Below are 13,929 nucleotides of genomic sequence, written 5' to 3'. Positions count from 1 at the left end.
CATGGCTGCCACAGTGGGCTTTTGGTGTGGATGGGATTAGAAGCAGTATTCCAATTTGCATTGTCAATAGAATGAGTCAAACCTGGTTTAATCTAGCCAGTGGATCCAGAGGAGGAAGATAAAGGAAAAGTGAATTATAGGGAAAAAGGATAATCTGGAAGTGTGGGTTAAGAAGAAGACAATTTTCTGCGAGTTGAAATAAATGAAATAGGAAGTGGCTGGAATAGACTCACATATGCTTTATGCTGAGTGATATTAACTAAACCATGAGATGAAGAATATACTTAATTCTTTAGTATTTGAAACTTCAGGATTTTTTCAGTGTAACAAAATGAATGTGTGCTTAAAATGCTTGGCAGAATGTGCTGTCCTAGAATCTGGAGGTTATCAAAGAGAATTGTAAGAGGAAAAATTACAAATCTATTCCAGTTGTATGAGAAAAGCCTTAAGTGGAAACTTGGTGAAGGAAAGTCTTGAAAAGTTTAAGGGAACTATTTGCCATTTCCTTCTCTCTTTTTTTTTTTTTTGGTATGTTTTTAAAAAGTTTTACTAGCATTCACCTGGACTTACTCAGCTATATTTTCTGAAGATAATTCTATATCTCATATATTTTGTTGGCATGTAAGTTTATTCTCCACTCCACAAAAGAAGTGTATTTTGAAATTATTTGCAAATGCAAATTTGGTCATGAACTGTTTATCATTACATTTATGCGTTTCAGGATTGTGATAAATGATTTTATGAGGCAAGTTCATCTCATCGTGCCCAGGAACAAAGGATTTCCTAATTAAGCGCTTGTTTTCCCAGGTCTTTAGTGATCGTAGAGTAATTGTATTGATGCCTTTTTTTAATTTCCCAAACATGATTCCTATCAATTAAATTATTTTGTTTTCTTAGTATGATTGTACTAAGCTTACTCGAATATGAGGAAATATATTGTTATAAATTTTCATTTTCTTGATGTACTTAAGTTTTAATCAATGACTTTGATGAAGTCATTTATTTGAAAAAATGACTTTAGCTTTTTGAAGCTTCTATTTATCAAATCATTGCTAACATTAATAGGAAAGTATTATTGAAAATATTTTTTATGGCTGGGTATGGTGGTGCATGCCTGTAGTCCCATCTACTTGGGAAGCTGATGTGGGAAGATCGCTTGAGACCAGAAGTTTGCCTGTACAACATAGTGAGACCTCATCTCTAAATAAAACAAAAGATGATTATGAATTGTAAATATTCTGTAAGTTGTGTAAATGCTTTACAAACTAGATATTAGATGCTTTTCTGCAAATTTTACATAGCATGGTAGAGTTTGATATTTATCTACTTTAATTATTGGCATTGTAGAATTTACAATATAGTTCCCCAGGTTATTTTCTGTGGTATATTTTCTTGAGCATATTTTTCACAATTTTTTTTGTCTTCTAACTTGTGCATGCTATGACTCATTATACTCATTTATATTAAAATGACATCTTAGTGAGCACCTAAATTGCTTATTTGTTTGTTGATTTTTTTTGAGACAGAGTCTTACTGTGTCACCCAGGCTGCAGTGCAGTGGTGTGACCTCGACTCACTGCAATCTCTGCCTCCTGGGTTCCAGCAATTCTCCTACCTCAGCCTCCTGAAGTGCTAGGATTACAGGGGTGAGCCACACCACACCTGTCCTAAATTGTTTACCTTAAGTGTCTTAAAATGGTAATTATTTTTAAGATACTTAAGAATCCTTGGGATTTTGAAAATACTAAAGGAATTTAAAGGAGTAAAATATATACATTATAAACTACAAATTGTGTAGGCACCATTTTGATGGCTTCTGAAATTTCAGTGAGTTTAAGATGGCCTATTGAAAGGTATCCTTCGCTGTCTGGATTGTGATGCAGATATTTCTGGAATATAAAACATTCCATAGCCTCCCTTCCACCCCCATCGAAAACACAGACATGTACACTTGTACATGAACACACACACACACAAACACACACGCACACACACACACACACAAGCACGCACACACACAAGTGAGTCTATGTCCTGTTGGTAAGCATGCAGCACCTGTTTTGCCACCAAGCTCTGAGTTTGGCTGAAGGCAGGGATCATTGAAAATGGGCCAACCAGGAAGATGGAAGGGATGACATGGAATAAAGTCCCAGCTTAGCTCTTTTGACTGGAGTTGGACTTTTGGGGTTAGAACCGAAAAGCTAGAAGTTTGAAAACCTGTTTGCATAAAAGATTTTGTAACATTATGGACATATTAGAGATAATTTGAGACCCATTCCTCCTTGACTCTTCATGGAGTCCAGTTTTTCTTTGGAATCCCAAAGTTTAATGGTTTTCAGATCTTCACGATTCAACATGCGTGGCATAGATTTTGGGTTGGTGTCACCATCATTGGAGCAGGTGTTAGGTTCTTCAGTAAGGTTCAATGAAATGTGGAGAGAAAACGTTGGATGCCACTAGGTGACACAGTTGAATGTCAGATTGGCCAAATGGAAACATTGGTGGAATCCATTTGGGAGTATAAGAAACAGAGAATACTTTAAACAGCTTAGCATTCTTAATGAAAAATTCACAGTTTGTCTATGTGTATACATATATACACACACTGGTGAAACAAAGTGACAATTTGACTGTATTATGATAATAAATTTCAGTGTGCATATGTAATCTAAAATTACAAATTTTTTTGCTAAATAAAATTATTATAAAATGGCTTTCAATTAAATTAAATTTAATTTAAATGGCTATATTTGTCTCTGATATACAGTACTTTTGAGCTTGGTGTGGTCAGAGGTGATTCTCTACAACAAGTTATAACAGTAAATGTCTTTGTTAAAATATTGAAGTTGTAATTCCAAGACACTGCTTCAGGTAGCAATTTGTTTATCTTTGAATTTCCGTAGATTTTTAAAAAACAGGTGGTATTTGGTTACATAAATAAGTTCTTTAGTGGGGAATTCTGATATTTTGATGCACCCCTCACCTGAGCAGTGTACGCTCTATCCAACGTGTAGTCTTTTATCCCTCACCCCCTCCCACATTTTCCCCCAAGTCCCCAAAGTCCATGGTATCATTCTTATGCCTTTACATCCTCATAGCTTCACTTGCACTTATGAGTGAGAACATGCATTTGGTTTTCCATTCCTGAGTTATATCACTTCGAATAATGGTCTCCAATTCCATCCAGGTTGCTGCAAATGCCTTATTTCATTCCTTTTTATGGCTGAGTAGTATTCCATATTATATATCTCTCTCACATTTTCTTTATTCACTTGTTGATTGATGGGCACTTTGGCTGGTTCCATATTTTTGCAATTGCAAACTATGCTGCTACTAACATGCATATACAGGTATCTTTTTCGCATAATGACTTCTTTTCCTCTGGGTAGATACCCAATAGTGGAATTGCTGGATCAAATGGTAGATGTACTTTTAGTTATTTAAGAAATCTTCACACTGTTTTCCATAGTGGTTGTACTAGTTTACATTCCCACTAGCAGTATAAAAGTGTTCCCTTTTCACCACATCCACACCACCACCTATTATTTTTTGATTTTTTGATTATGGCCATTCTTGGAGGAGTGAGGTGGTATCACATTATAGTTTTGATTTGCATTTCTCTGATAATTAGTGATGTTGAGCATTTTTTCATATGTTTATTGGCCATTTATATAACTTCTTTTGAGAATTGCCTATTTGTGTCCTTAGCCCACTTTTGGATGGGAACAGATCTCACTGATTTGTTTGAGTTACTTGTAGATTCTGCATATTGGTCCTTTGTTGGATGTGTACATTGCTTAAATTTTTCTCCCACTCTGTGGGTTGTCTGTTTACTCTGCTGATTATTTCTACTGCTGTGTAGAAGCTTTTTAGTTTAATTAAGTCCCATTTGCTTTTGGGTTCTTGGTCATGAAGTCTTTGCCTAAGCCAATGTCTAGAAGGTTTTTCTAATGTTATATTTTAGAATATTTATGGTTTCAGGTCTTAGATTTAAGTCTTTGATATATTTTGAGTTGATTTTTTAATAGGGTGAGAAATGAGCATCCAACTTCATTCTTCTACATGTGAAGATTTTAATTACATTAACTTTAAATGACAATATTTGTTGTCTATGATATATGGTACTTTTGAGCTTAGTGTGGTCAGAGGTGATTGTCTACAATTAGTTATAACAGTAGACGTCTTTATTAAAATACTGAAGTTGTAATTACAAGACATTGTTTCAGGTAGCATTTAAAAATTTTTTCAATAGATTTTTTCACGTGGTGAAACCCCCATCTCTACTAAAAATACAAAACTTAGCCAGACGTGAAAGTGGGCACCTGTAATCCCAGCTACTCGAGAGGCTGAGGCAGGAAAATTGCAGTAAGCCAAGATTGTGCTATTATACTCCAGCCTGGGCAACAGGAGCAAAACCCCATCTCAATAAATAAATAAATAAATAGAAAAAAAGGTATTTGGTTGCTTAAAGTAAAAATAGTGGTGTGCTTTGGTGGTTTATAAGACATGTAGAAGTAAGACATAAATGACAGCAATGGCACATAGGAGAGGAAGGAGAGGCAAAATACAAACGGCCAATAAGCACAAGAAAGATGCCCCATATCATTAGTCACCAGAGAAATACAAATTAAAACCATTGTGAAATACCAGTGCACACATATTAGATTATCTAAATTTATACAATGATACTAAGTGCTTGCCAGGATGTAGAACAACTGGAACCATCATAAATTGATTTTTGTCAGGATACAGGTACAATAACTTTGGAAAACAGTTTGACAGTTTCTTATAAGGTTGACATATTCTTTACATGTGATTTGGCAATTCTCCTCCTAGATTTTTATCCATGAGAAATGAAAAGTTAAGTTCACAGACTCTGATGCATGAATGTTCAAAGCGACTTTATTCACAATTGCTAGAAATGGAAATAACTCAGGTGTTCATTAAAAGGTGGTGGATAAACAAATAATGGTATATTTATAACATGGTGTGTTACTCATCAATAAAATAGAACAATGCACTGGTACATGTAACAACATAGATGAATCTCTAAAATACGCTGAGTAAAAGGAACTAGATTCTGAAGAGTACATACTGTACAATTTCATTTATAAGAAACTATAGAAAAAGACAACTCTAAAGTGACAGAGTGAAGGTCAATGTTTGCCTGCAAACAGGGCTGGGAAGGGGAACAGCTCGCTGATTTAGAAAGGACACAAGGGGCTTCAGAGGTGATGGGCATATAGTATATCTTGACTGCAGTGGTGGCTATATAGTATATACATTTGCAAAAACTCATTGAAATGTACACTTAACATGGATGTGGTTTATATGTGAAAATCATACTTTAATAAAATTGATTAAAATATATCATCAATAAAACAGAAGGGAAAATAACACACTTCAATTTCACTGATGAATGGAAACATTTTGAAGAGTTCTATGGTAGACTTAGCCAGAAGTGCTTTAGGAATGAAAGTCTAAATTTCATTTCATGACCAAAAGAAAAAGAAAAAGAGAGATGCTAAAAGTGAGGAACAAAATTAGCAAGGGCCTGTGAGGTTGGAGAGAAATAGAAGCAAAGATTTAAACCACTGCAGACCTAGAAAAAAGGGAGACATATGGGCTCTGCATGATGGCTCATGCCGGTAATCCCAGCACTTTGGGAGGCTGAGGCTGGAGGATTGCTTGAGGTTAGGAGTTCAAGGCCAGCTGGGCAACATACAAGATCTCTTCTCTACAAAAAAAGTTTTAAGGGACGTACATTATATAAAAAAGACCCATGCACATGCATGCCTTTAGCAGCACAATTCACAATCGCAAAGGTATAGAACCAATCTAAGTGCTCATCAACCAAGAGTGGATAAAAAAAATGTGGGTATATACAACATGAAATACTACTCAGCCATAAAAAGGAATGAAATAATGTCTTTTGCAGCAACTTACACGGAACTGGAGGGTATTATTCTAAGTGAGGTAACTCAGGAATGGAACACCAGACATCATATGTTCTCTCTTATAAGTGGGAGTGAAGCTGTGAGGACATAAAGGCATAAGAATGATAAAATGGACTTTGGGGATTTTGGAGGGACTGTGGGAGGAGGTGAGGGATTAAAGACTACATATTGAGTACAGTGTACACTGCTTGGGTGATGGGTGCACCAGAATTTCAGAAATCACCACAAAAGAACTTAATCATGTAACCAAAAGCTACCTGTACCCCTAAAACTATTCAAATACAAACATAAAAAAGGGACATGTACTCAAAGACAGTTTTAGGACATTTTCTCATGTAATATGTTATGCAAACACTACTTCAGCGAGCCACGGAAATCTTCAGTAAAACCCAACTTACGTTTTTTTATATATCTTCTATTTAAAAAAAGTATTTTCTTATCAATGTTTTCTCCTTTTCTGAATTTTAGTTAATAGGCTTATTTTTGTATCAGTTTTAGGTTTGTAGAAAACTGAGTTGAAAATACAGAGAGTTCCTGTATTACCCTCTCACCTCAGTTTTCCCTGTTACTGAGACCTTGCATTAGTTTTACAATTGTTTCAGTTGATAAGCCAATATTAATACATTATCATTAGTTAAAATTCATAGCTTACATTAGATTTTACTCATTGTGGGTTTTGCCAGATGAATAAGGGCACATATCTACCATTACAGTATCATACAGAACAATTTAATTGTCCTAAAAGTCCTCTATACTCTGATTATTCATCCTTCCCCCCCTTCAAACTCCCGGCAACCCCTGATCTTTTTGCTATCTCCACAGTTTCACCTTTTCCAAAATACCATGTTAAAGATATGAGAAACATGAACTGGAAAACAAATTAAGTGAAAACAATTATCTGCCTCCAAGCCAAAGATGACAGATGGATCCAGGAGGAAGTGAAGTGCAATGATTCTTATCTGTCCACTCTAGGTTTGCCCTACAACCAAAGGAATTTTTTTTTTTTTTTTTTGCAGGTTATACCAAATAGTAAGCAATCTCCTCTCTCTCTCTGTGTCTCTCTCTTTCTCTCTCTCTCACACACACAAACACACATTAAATATTTCCTAGTATTTATATAGCATTATACTTACAGATATTATTATCTTAAGCTTATTTTGGTTTTGTATGTGATGTTATTATCAAATAATAAGTGAACATTACTTTCTTCTCTCATTTTCGCTAAGCAGTTGAAATCATGGCTCACCAAACAATTACATTCTGATAAAATATTTATGGTTTTCTCCATTTTTTCTATATAGAGGAAACTATATTCCTGTGTGAGTATAATAATTTTGTTCAAATGTATGTTTTTAATATTTTTTCAAATTTTAGGAAGATTGACAATTTTGGGTACTGGCAGGGGTCTTTCTTCAAATATCCATTGGGAAGAAAATTCTACTTTTTAAAGGCATTTGGGTCAGTTCCTCCCCTCTAGAATTAGGGAATTAGTGACTAAAGATGCTTATTGTGGAAAAAGAAGATAAAAAAAGGATGGATCACTTGTTAGGCTTTTGACTCAGCATTTTTGGTTCATAGGTGATGTCCCAAGACCTGAAAGCTTACTATAAATGAATAACTCAACTGACACATTTTTGACTAATTTGAAATCTTTGAGCTTTTTAAAGTTACAGTATCACTTTAGAAAATATTATATTAGCTATGGTTGTAGCTAGTAGTTATTCCATGAAAATGTATTTTTCTCTTTCACACCTAAAGATGTTTCACATGTAAGAAAAAGTTAGCATTGTTATGTCGTTGCTTAGCATATCTTTCTTTTTGTTAAACCTTAAAAATATAATAAAATTCATGAGTTTTTTCATTAAGACAATCTTATATTTTAATCATGCATTTCATAGAAAAGTTTTGTAACTATTTTTAGACCATTGGTTATGCACTAGGAAACTCTCTTAAAATAAGAGTCAAACAATAGAGATGTTACTTTCAATGCCTTTTATCCACAAAAAGAATTAGTTCTGGTAATTTGAGAACTTTGAAATGAAATCTTCATTTTCTGATAATGCTTAAGGCAGTATTAAGCAGAGGGCCAGTTGTTCGAGCTCAAAATTGAAGGGAATGAGAGTTAAATTGTTCTGCATGAGAGATGCTGAAAGATAGAGAAAGGAATGAATAAAAAGAGACCAGCAGAGAGACGGAGTGGCTGGTGGGAGAAATGAGTGGAGAGAGAGGGAGGAGAGGTGATTGGGGGAGGAGGAGGGGGCTTGATTCTGAGAGTGGAACTAGCCACTGAAAGTCCAAAGAACATGGGAAAAGAGATATGTTTAATGAGTAACAATTGAGTGAAGTGCTGTGCAATTCTGTATCACCTTATGAAATATTCCTTAAATGTACATTGGAATCTAAAGGTTTTAAACATATCAGGTTGGTTTGTGAAGCAGTGAAGGGGAGGACATGAAGACAAGCTGTGTTACATAAGTAAAAAGAATGCGTAAATCTAGAAGTCTCCATAGTGTTCCCAGTTGTAATGAGGATCAAGGGCTATTTGAAATACTTAAAATATCTATAATGACACCAGATGTTGTCATACATGCCATACTATCTGATTTCTTGATTTGTTTAGCAAATAATTTAGAAAGACTAGCACATGAGAATGTAACTTTGGGGTTCAACATGAGTGAGTATGGAACATGTCAAGTAGTTATGAATCATCAACATGGAAATTTCTTCAACATCATTTAGAGGGCAGCATATTTTATAGCTCCCACTCTAGCAGGAATTATGCTTATTAAATGAGATTGAATTTACAGAAGTGTCCATGGAACATGAACAAGTCTCAGAAGTATTCTATGCCATCATTTGTTTATCCGTTCACTTACATCACTTATCATTAATATAGCTTATTGAAATAATGTGGGTTATTTTCAGTTTGGGGTTGTTATGAATCTAATTCCTATGAACCACCATGTATAAGCCATTTTGCAGATATATGTTTTCATTTTTCTTGTGTAAAACGGGGAAGGAATTGTTAGGTTATATGATAAATAGAAGTTTAACTTCATATGAAAATGAAGAAAACTGGGTGGGTGCAGTGGCTCACACATGTAATCCCAGCAATTTGGGAGGCCAAGGCAGGAGGATCACTTCAGCTCAGGAGTTTTAGACCAGCCTGAGCAACATATGGAGACCTTGTCTCTACTGAAAAAAAAAAGGAAAAAAAATTAGCTGGGCATGCACCTGTAGTCCCTGCTACTCAGGGGGCCTGAGGTGGGAGGATTGTTTGAGCCAGGGAGGTCAAGTGTACAGTGAGTTATGATCATACCCATTGCACTCCAGCCTGGGCAACCGAGCAAGATCCTGTCTCAAACAAAAAACAAACAAACAACAACAACAAACACCAAAGAAAATAAAAAAACTGTTTTCCAGGTATTTGTACCATTTTATACTTTCAGCAACGGTGCACAAAAGTTTCAGTTGCTCCATTCACTTGCCAGCATTTGGCATTCTAAGTCTTTGCATTTTGGCCATTCCAGTGGATGTGTAGTGGTATCTTACTGTGGTTTTAATTTGCATTTTTGATATGGCTTGGCTCGGTGTTCCCACACAAATCTCATCTCTAATTGTAATCACCACTTATTGAGGGAGGGACTTGGTAGGAGGTGACTGGATCAGGGCATGGTTTCCCCCAGGCTGTTCTCATGATAGTGAGTTCTCATGAGATCCTATGGTTGAAAAAGTGGCAATTTCTCCTTCATGCTTGCTCTCTCTCTTGCCACCTTGTGAAGAAGGTGCTTGCTTCTTTTTCACCTTTAGCCATGATTGCAAGTTTCCTGAGACCTCCCCAGCCATGCAGAACTGTGAGTCAATTAAAACTCTTTCCTTTATAAATTGCCCAATCTCAGGTAATATCTTCATAGGAGTGTGAGAATGGACTAATGTAATTTTCCTTATGACTAATGATGAATATCTTTTTGTATCCTTATTGTTGATTCATAAACTTTTTTTTCTGTGTGAAATATCTGCTTAGGACTAGTTCTTTTTTAAATAGTGGGTTATCTTCTAATTAAAACTTTAAAGTTCTAAATAAAATCTTGACACATGTATCTTGTCTGGTAAAAGTATGATGACTATTTTCTTCTATTCTGTGGCTTGCCATTTTGTTTTCTTAATAATGTCTTTCAGAGAGCCAAAGTTTTAAATTTTGTTCAACTTACCAATTTTCATTTATGGTGTATGCCTTTTGTATTCTTGATAAAAAGTCTTTGTCTACCCCGAAGTCCTGGATATTTTCTTATATATTTTCTTCTAGAAGTTTTTTTAGTTTTGGCTTTTATGTTTTAGTCTATGGTCTATGTCAAGGTAGTTATTATTTGTGGGGTAAGATAAGCATTGAGGTTCATATTTTTCCATGGGAATATGAAGTTAATTTAGTGGCATTTGTTAAAAGGAATTTTCTTTCCCATTGAGCTACCTTGGTGACTTTATTTAAAAAATAATTGCACATCTATGCGTGAGTCTCTTTCTGGGCACTCTTTACTGTTCCATTAATTTATACATATCTTCTTGCTTCACTATCTCACGTAATCTAGTTTAAGTCCTGAAATCTGGTTACATAAGTACTTCAACTTGTTCTTTTTCAAAATGATTTCAACCATTTATATTCTTTGTACATGTATATACAAATATATGCATGTCTTGCACAAATATATATGTAATCTAAGATGTGTGTGTGTGTGAGAGAGAGAGGGAATCAGCTTGTCAGTTTATAAAAAAAAGGTCTATGGAATTCTTAATTGCAATTGTGTTGAATCTGTAGATCAGTTTATAGAGAATGGACATCTTAATAACATGGAGTCTTCAAACCAAGACACATTATACATCTCCCCATTTATTTTGATCTTTAATTTTTTTGCAGCAGAGTTTTATAGTTTGAAAGGTCCAGCACATCTTTTGTTAAATTTGTTTCTAAATGTCTTATCGTTTTGATGATATTATACACAATAATTTAAAAATTTTAATTTTCCAATTATTTGCTTTGAATATATAGAAATACAATTTATTTTTGTTAATTGACCTTGAATTAAGAGAACCTGATAAATTTTCTCTTTACCTCTAGACTTGTTGTGTTGATTACTTGTACATACACAAGTACAACATCAGCAAATAGCAACAGTTCTATTCCTGTCTTTACAATCTGTGTGTATTTTAATTATTTTTCTTGCCTTATGGTACCTTCAATACTATGCTAATAGGAGTAATGTGAGTGAATGTGTTTCTCTTATTCTTGATCCCAAGGAGAAGTTTTCAGTATTTCACTATTAACTACAAAGTCAGCTGTGGGTTTTCCTTAGAAGTCTCTTATTAAGTTGAGAACATTCCCTTCTATTTCTAGTTTTCTGAGAGTTTGGGAATAGTGTTTAATTTTTGTTAAGTGTTTTTTCTTCATCTTTTGAAATAATAATATGATTTTCTTCTTTATTCTGTTACTGTGGTTAATTACATCAGCTGATTTTAAAGTTTTGAGATAGTATTGCATCCCTGAGATAAATCCCACTTGGTCATAATGTAATATCTTTATTACATTTTGCTGGATTCAACTGAGTAATGTTTGTTGAAAACTCTTGCTTCTTTATTCATGAGAGGTATCATTCTATTAATTTTGAGATTTCACAGTGTATTTCCTGTAGAATCCTCTATTTTATTCTGCATAATCTATACGCTAATCTAGACCAGGATTTTTACTTTCTGTTTTAACTTATAATTTCTGTGCATTCTATGCTTCCCCCCCTAGTGTTTAATGATGGATATTTTTAAAAATTGATTTTATCTTCCTTTATTACCAGTTGCAGAAAATTCACAATCTCTATTAATGTATTTGCTCAAAGTTTACATTGCGAATTAAGATTTTCATTCTAAGAACTTCAAGCTCTTCCCTATACATTTGAGCTAGGATTTCTTTATATGTATTATGCCTAATAATTTTCATATCTGATACAAGATATTTTCACTTGGTTTGATACACAATGACTTAACTTAAATGTTTCCCTCCTTTTCCTCAGACCCAATTATCTTTTTTTCCCCAGTATTTTCTGTTATTGGAAACTCCATAAATTTTATTACCCAAATCAGAAAAATGTGGTTTTCCTTCTCTGTCACTCTTTATTTTGGGTCCATAACTAGATCTTGCCAATTCTATACCTTAAAAATCTCTAAATCCATCTCCTCTTCTTTCTCTTCTCTGTCTTTACGTTCACATGCATAACATTTTTCTCCTGGATTTTTGGAATTATATTCTGACTGGTTGCATTTCTACTTTTCAACCTGCCCTTCACTTTGTCAGTTGGTTGACTTTTCTGAAAACCAAATTTACATTTCTGCTTAAGACTTAATGTCGCTTTTTGCCTTTAGAAAAAACATAAACTCCTAACACAAATTCTTAAAGATCTGTTTCCTATTAAAAATAACTATCCAAAATGGGTTTGAGTTGAAAACAAATTTTACATAACTTAGCAAAGTGAAAAACTTGTTAACAGCTTCTATGCAATAACCTGAGTCAACATTTCCCTGACTGTGGCATGACTGAGAGTTTTACACTTCCACACAACTAAGAAAACCATCTTATTCCCACTTTGTGTGAGCAAGTAATTACATACTTGATTAAAAAAAAAAACTTTGTCAAGATATTCACATTTCTTTGGCTCTAAATCTGTTTTCATTTGTGTGAGGCAAAAGTCCCATGACTAATGGAAAACTTGTATTAATCATATTGATATAGAAAATTAGGCTTCATTTGATGAAATGGCAATGATTAGAATTAAACAATTGTTTTACCTCAAATGTCTCTTCATTACTAGAGACTTACCCTGGTTCTCAAGTCAGAAATGATCCACTCTTCTTTTGTGCTCTGAATGTCCCTTGAACCTCACACTGCTTTACTTTGCAGCTAATTTTTTCTATAACTGTTTTCACAAAACTTTGAGTTTTTGAGGCAAGGATGTTTTGGTATTTGTCCATAATGTGTCATGCAGAGTCTTGCTCAAAGACAGAACTTCACAAATGTGACTCAATTTCATGCTAAGACAAAAAGTGTAAGAGTACAGACACAGAGCTGTTATAAACATGAACGTTACAGAATGCCAGCTTTGGAACCTCTGGAAGACAATATATGTGCCTCCTTGTTCCCCAAATTCAGAGTCTCACGGATCAAATTCATGTCATTATAGAAATGCAAATGCAAGAATATAGAAATCAGCTTCCTAGATTATTGTTTCTTAGATTTTGGTACTTGTTTATATTTAAGTCATTTTTACTGCAGTTTCAGAGGGCAATGCTCATGTCTTGCCAGCAAAGCCAACACTCTTTTGGTATTTCTATCATCTTAGACCCCAAGTATTTGATTTTTTTATGTTATCATTTTTTACTGTTTGCTATCATTGGCTTAATTGTGACAAAAGAAAATATTTTGTTTTTTCTTATTTTTCATTTCGTCTTGCAATAACTGTGTAAAATAAATTAAATCAAATTTTTTTCATATGGGTGGAGAAAAATTTTAATGAGCAATTTGAAATACATTTTTGCATATGGCCAACATGTTTAAAATCTTCATTTGCTTTTTACTTTAATCTTGGATATTAAAAAAAGGCATCGTAAAAGCATAATCTTAACAGATGCATGATCCTCGCATATGGTTTATGAGCACGGATCGAAATGAGTAATACCAAGTTGTTTATTATTTCCATCCTTGTGGAAACTTTGATGAATAGAAAGTTAAATTATGAGACAATTGTAGCTTTCTCAAAAAATAAGCAATTTATATTATGCTACAAACAATAAATATGCAAATGTATGTGAGGCATAGCACTATTCAGATTTGTCTGAAACTCTTTTCTACCTACATCAAGATCCTCTTTGATACATTTAATTGTTAAAGACAGTGAAATGGAACTTCTAGAACATGTTATTCAGGCATATTAAT

The sequence above is a fragment of the Cebus imitator genome, unplaced genomic scaffold (assembly GCF_001604975.1).
Source record: "Cebus imitator isolate Cc_AM_T3 unplaced genomic scaffold, Cebus_imitator-1.0 Scaffold90, whole genome shotgun sequence".
Lineage (NCBI taxonomy): Eukaryota > Metazoa > Chordata > Mammalia > Primates > Cebidae > Cebus > Cebus imitator.
The sequence above is the reverse complement of the archived record's forward strand: the minus strand, read 5'-3'. Positions refer to the sequence as shown.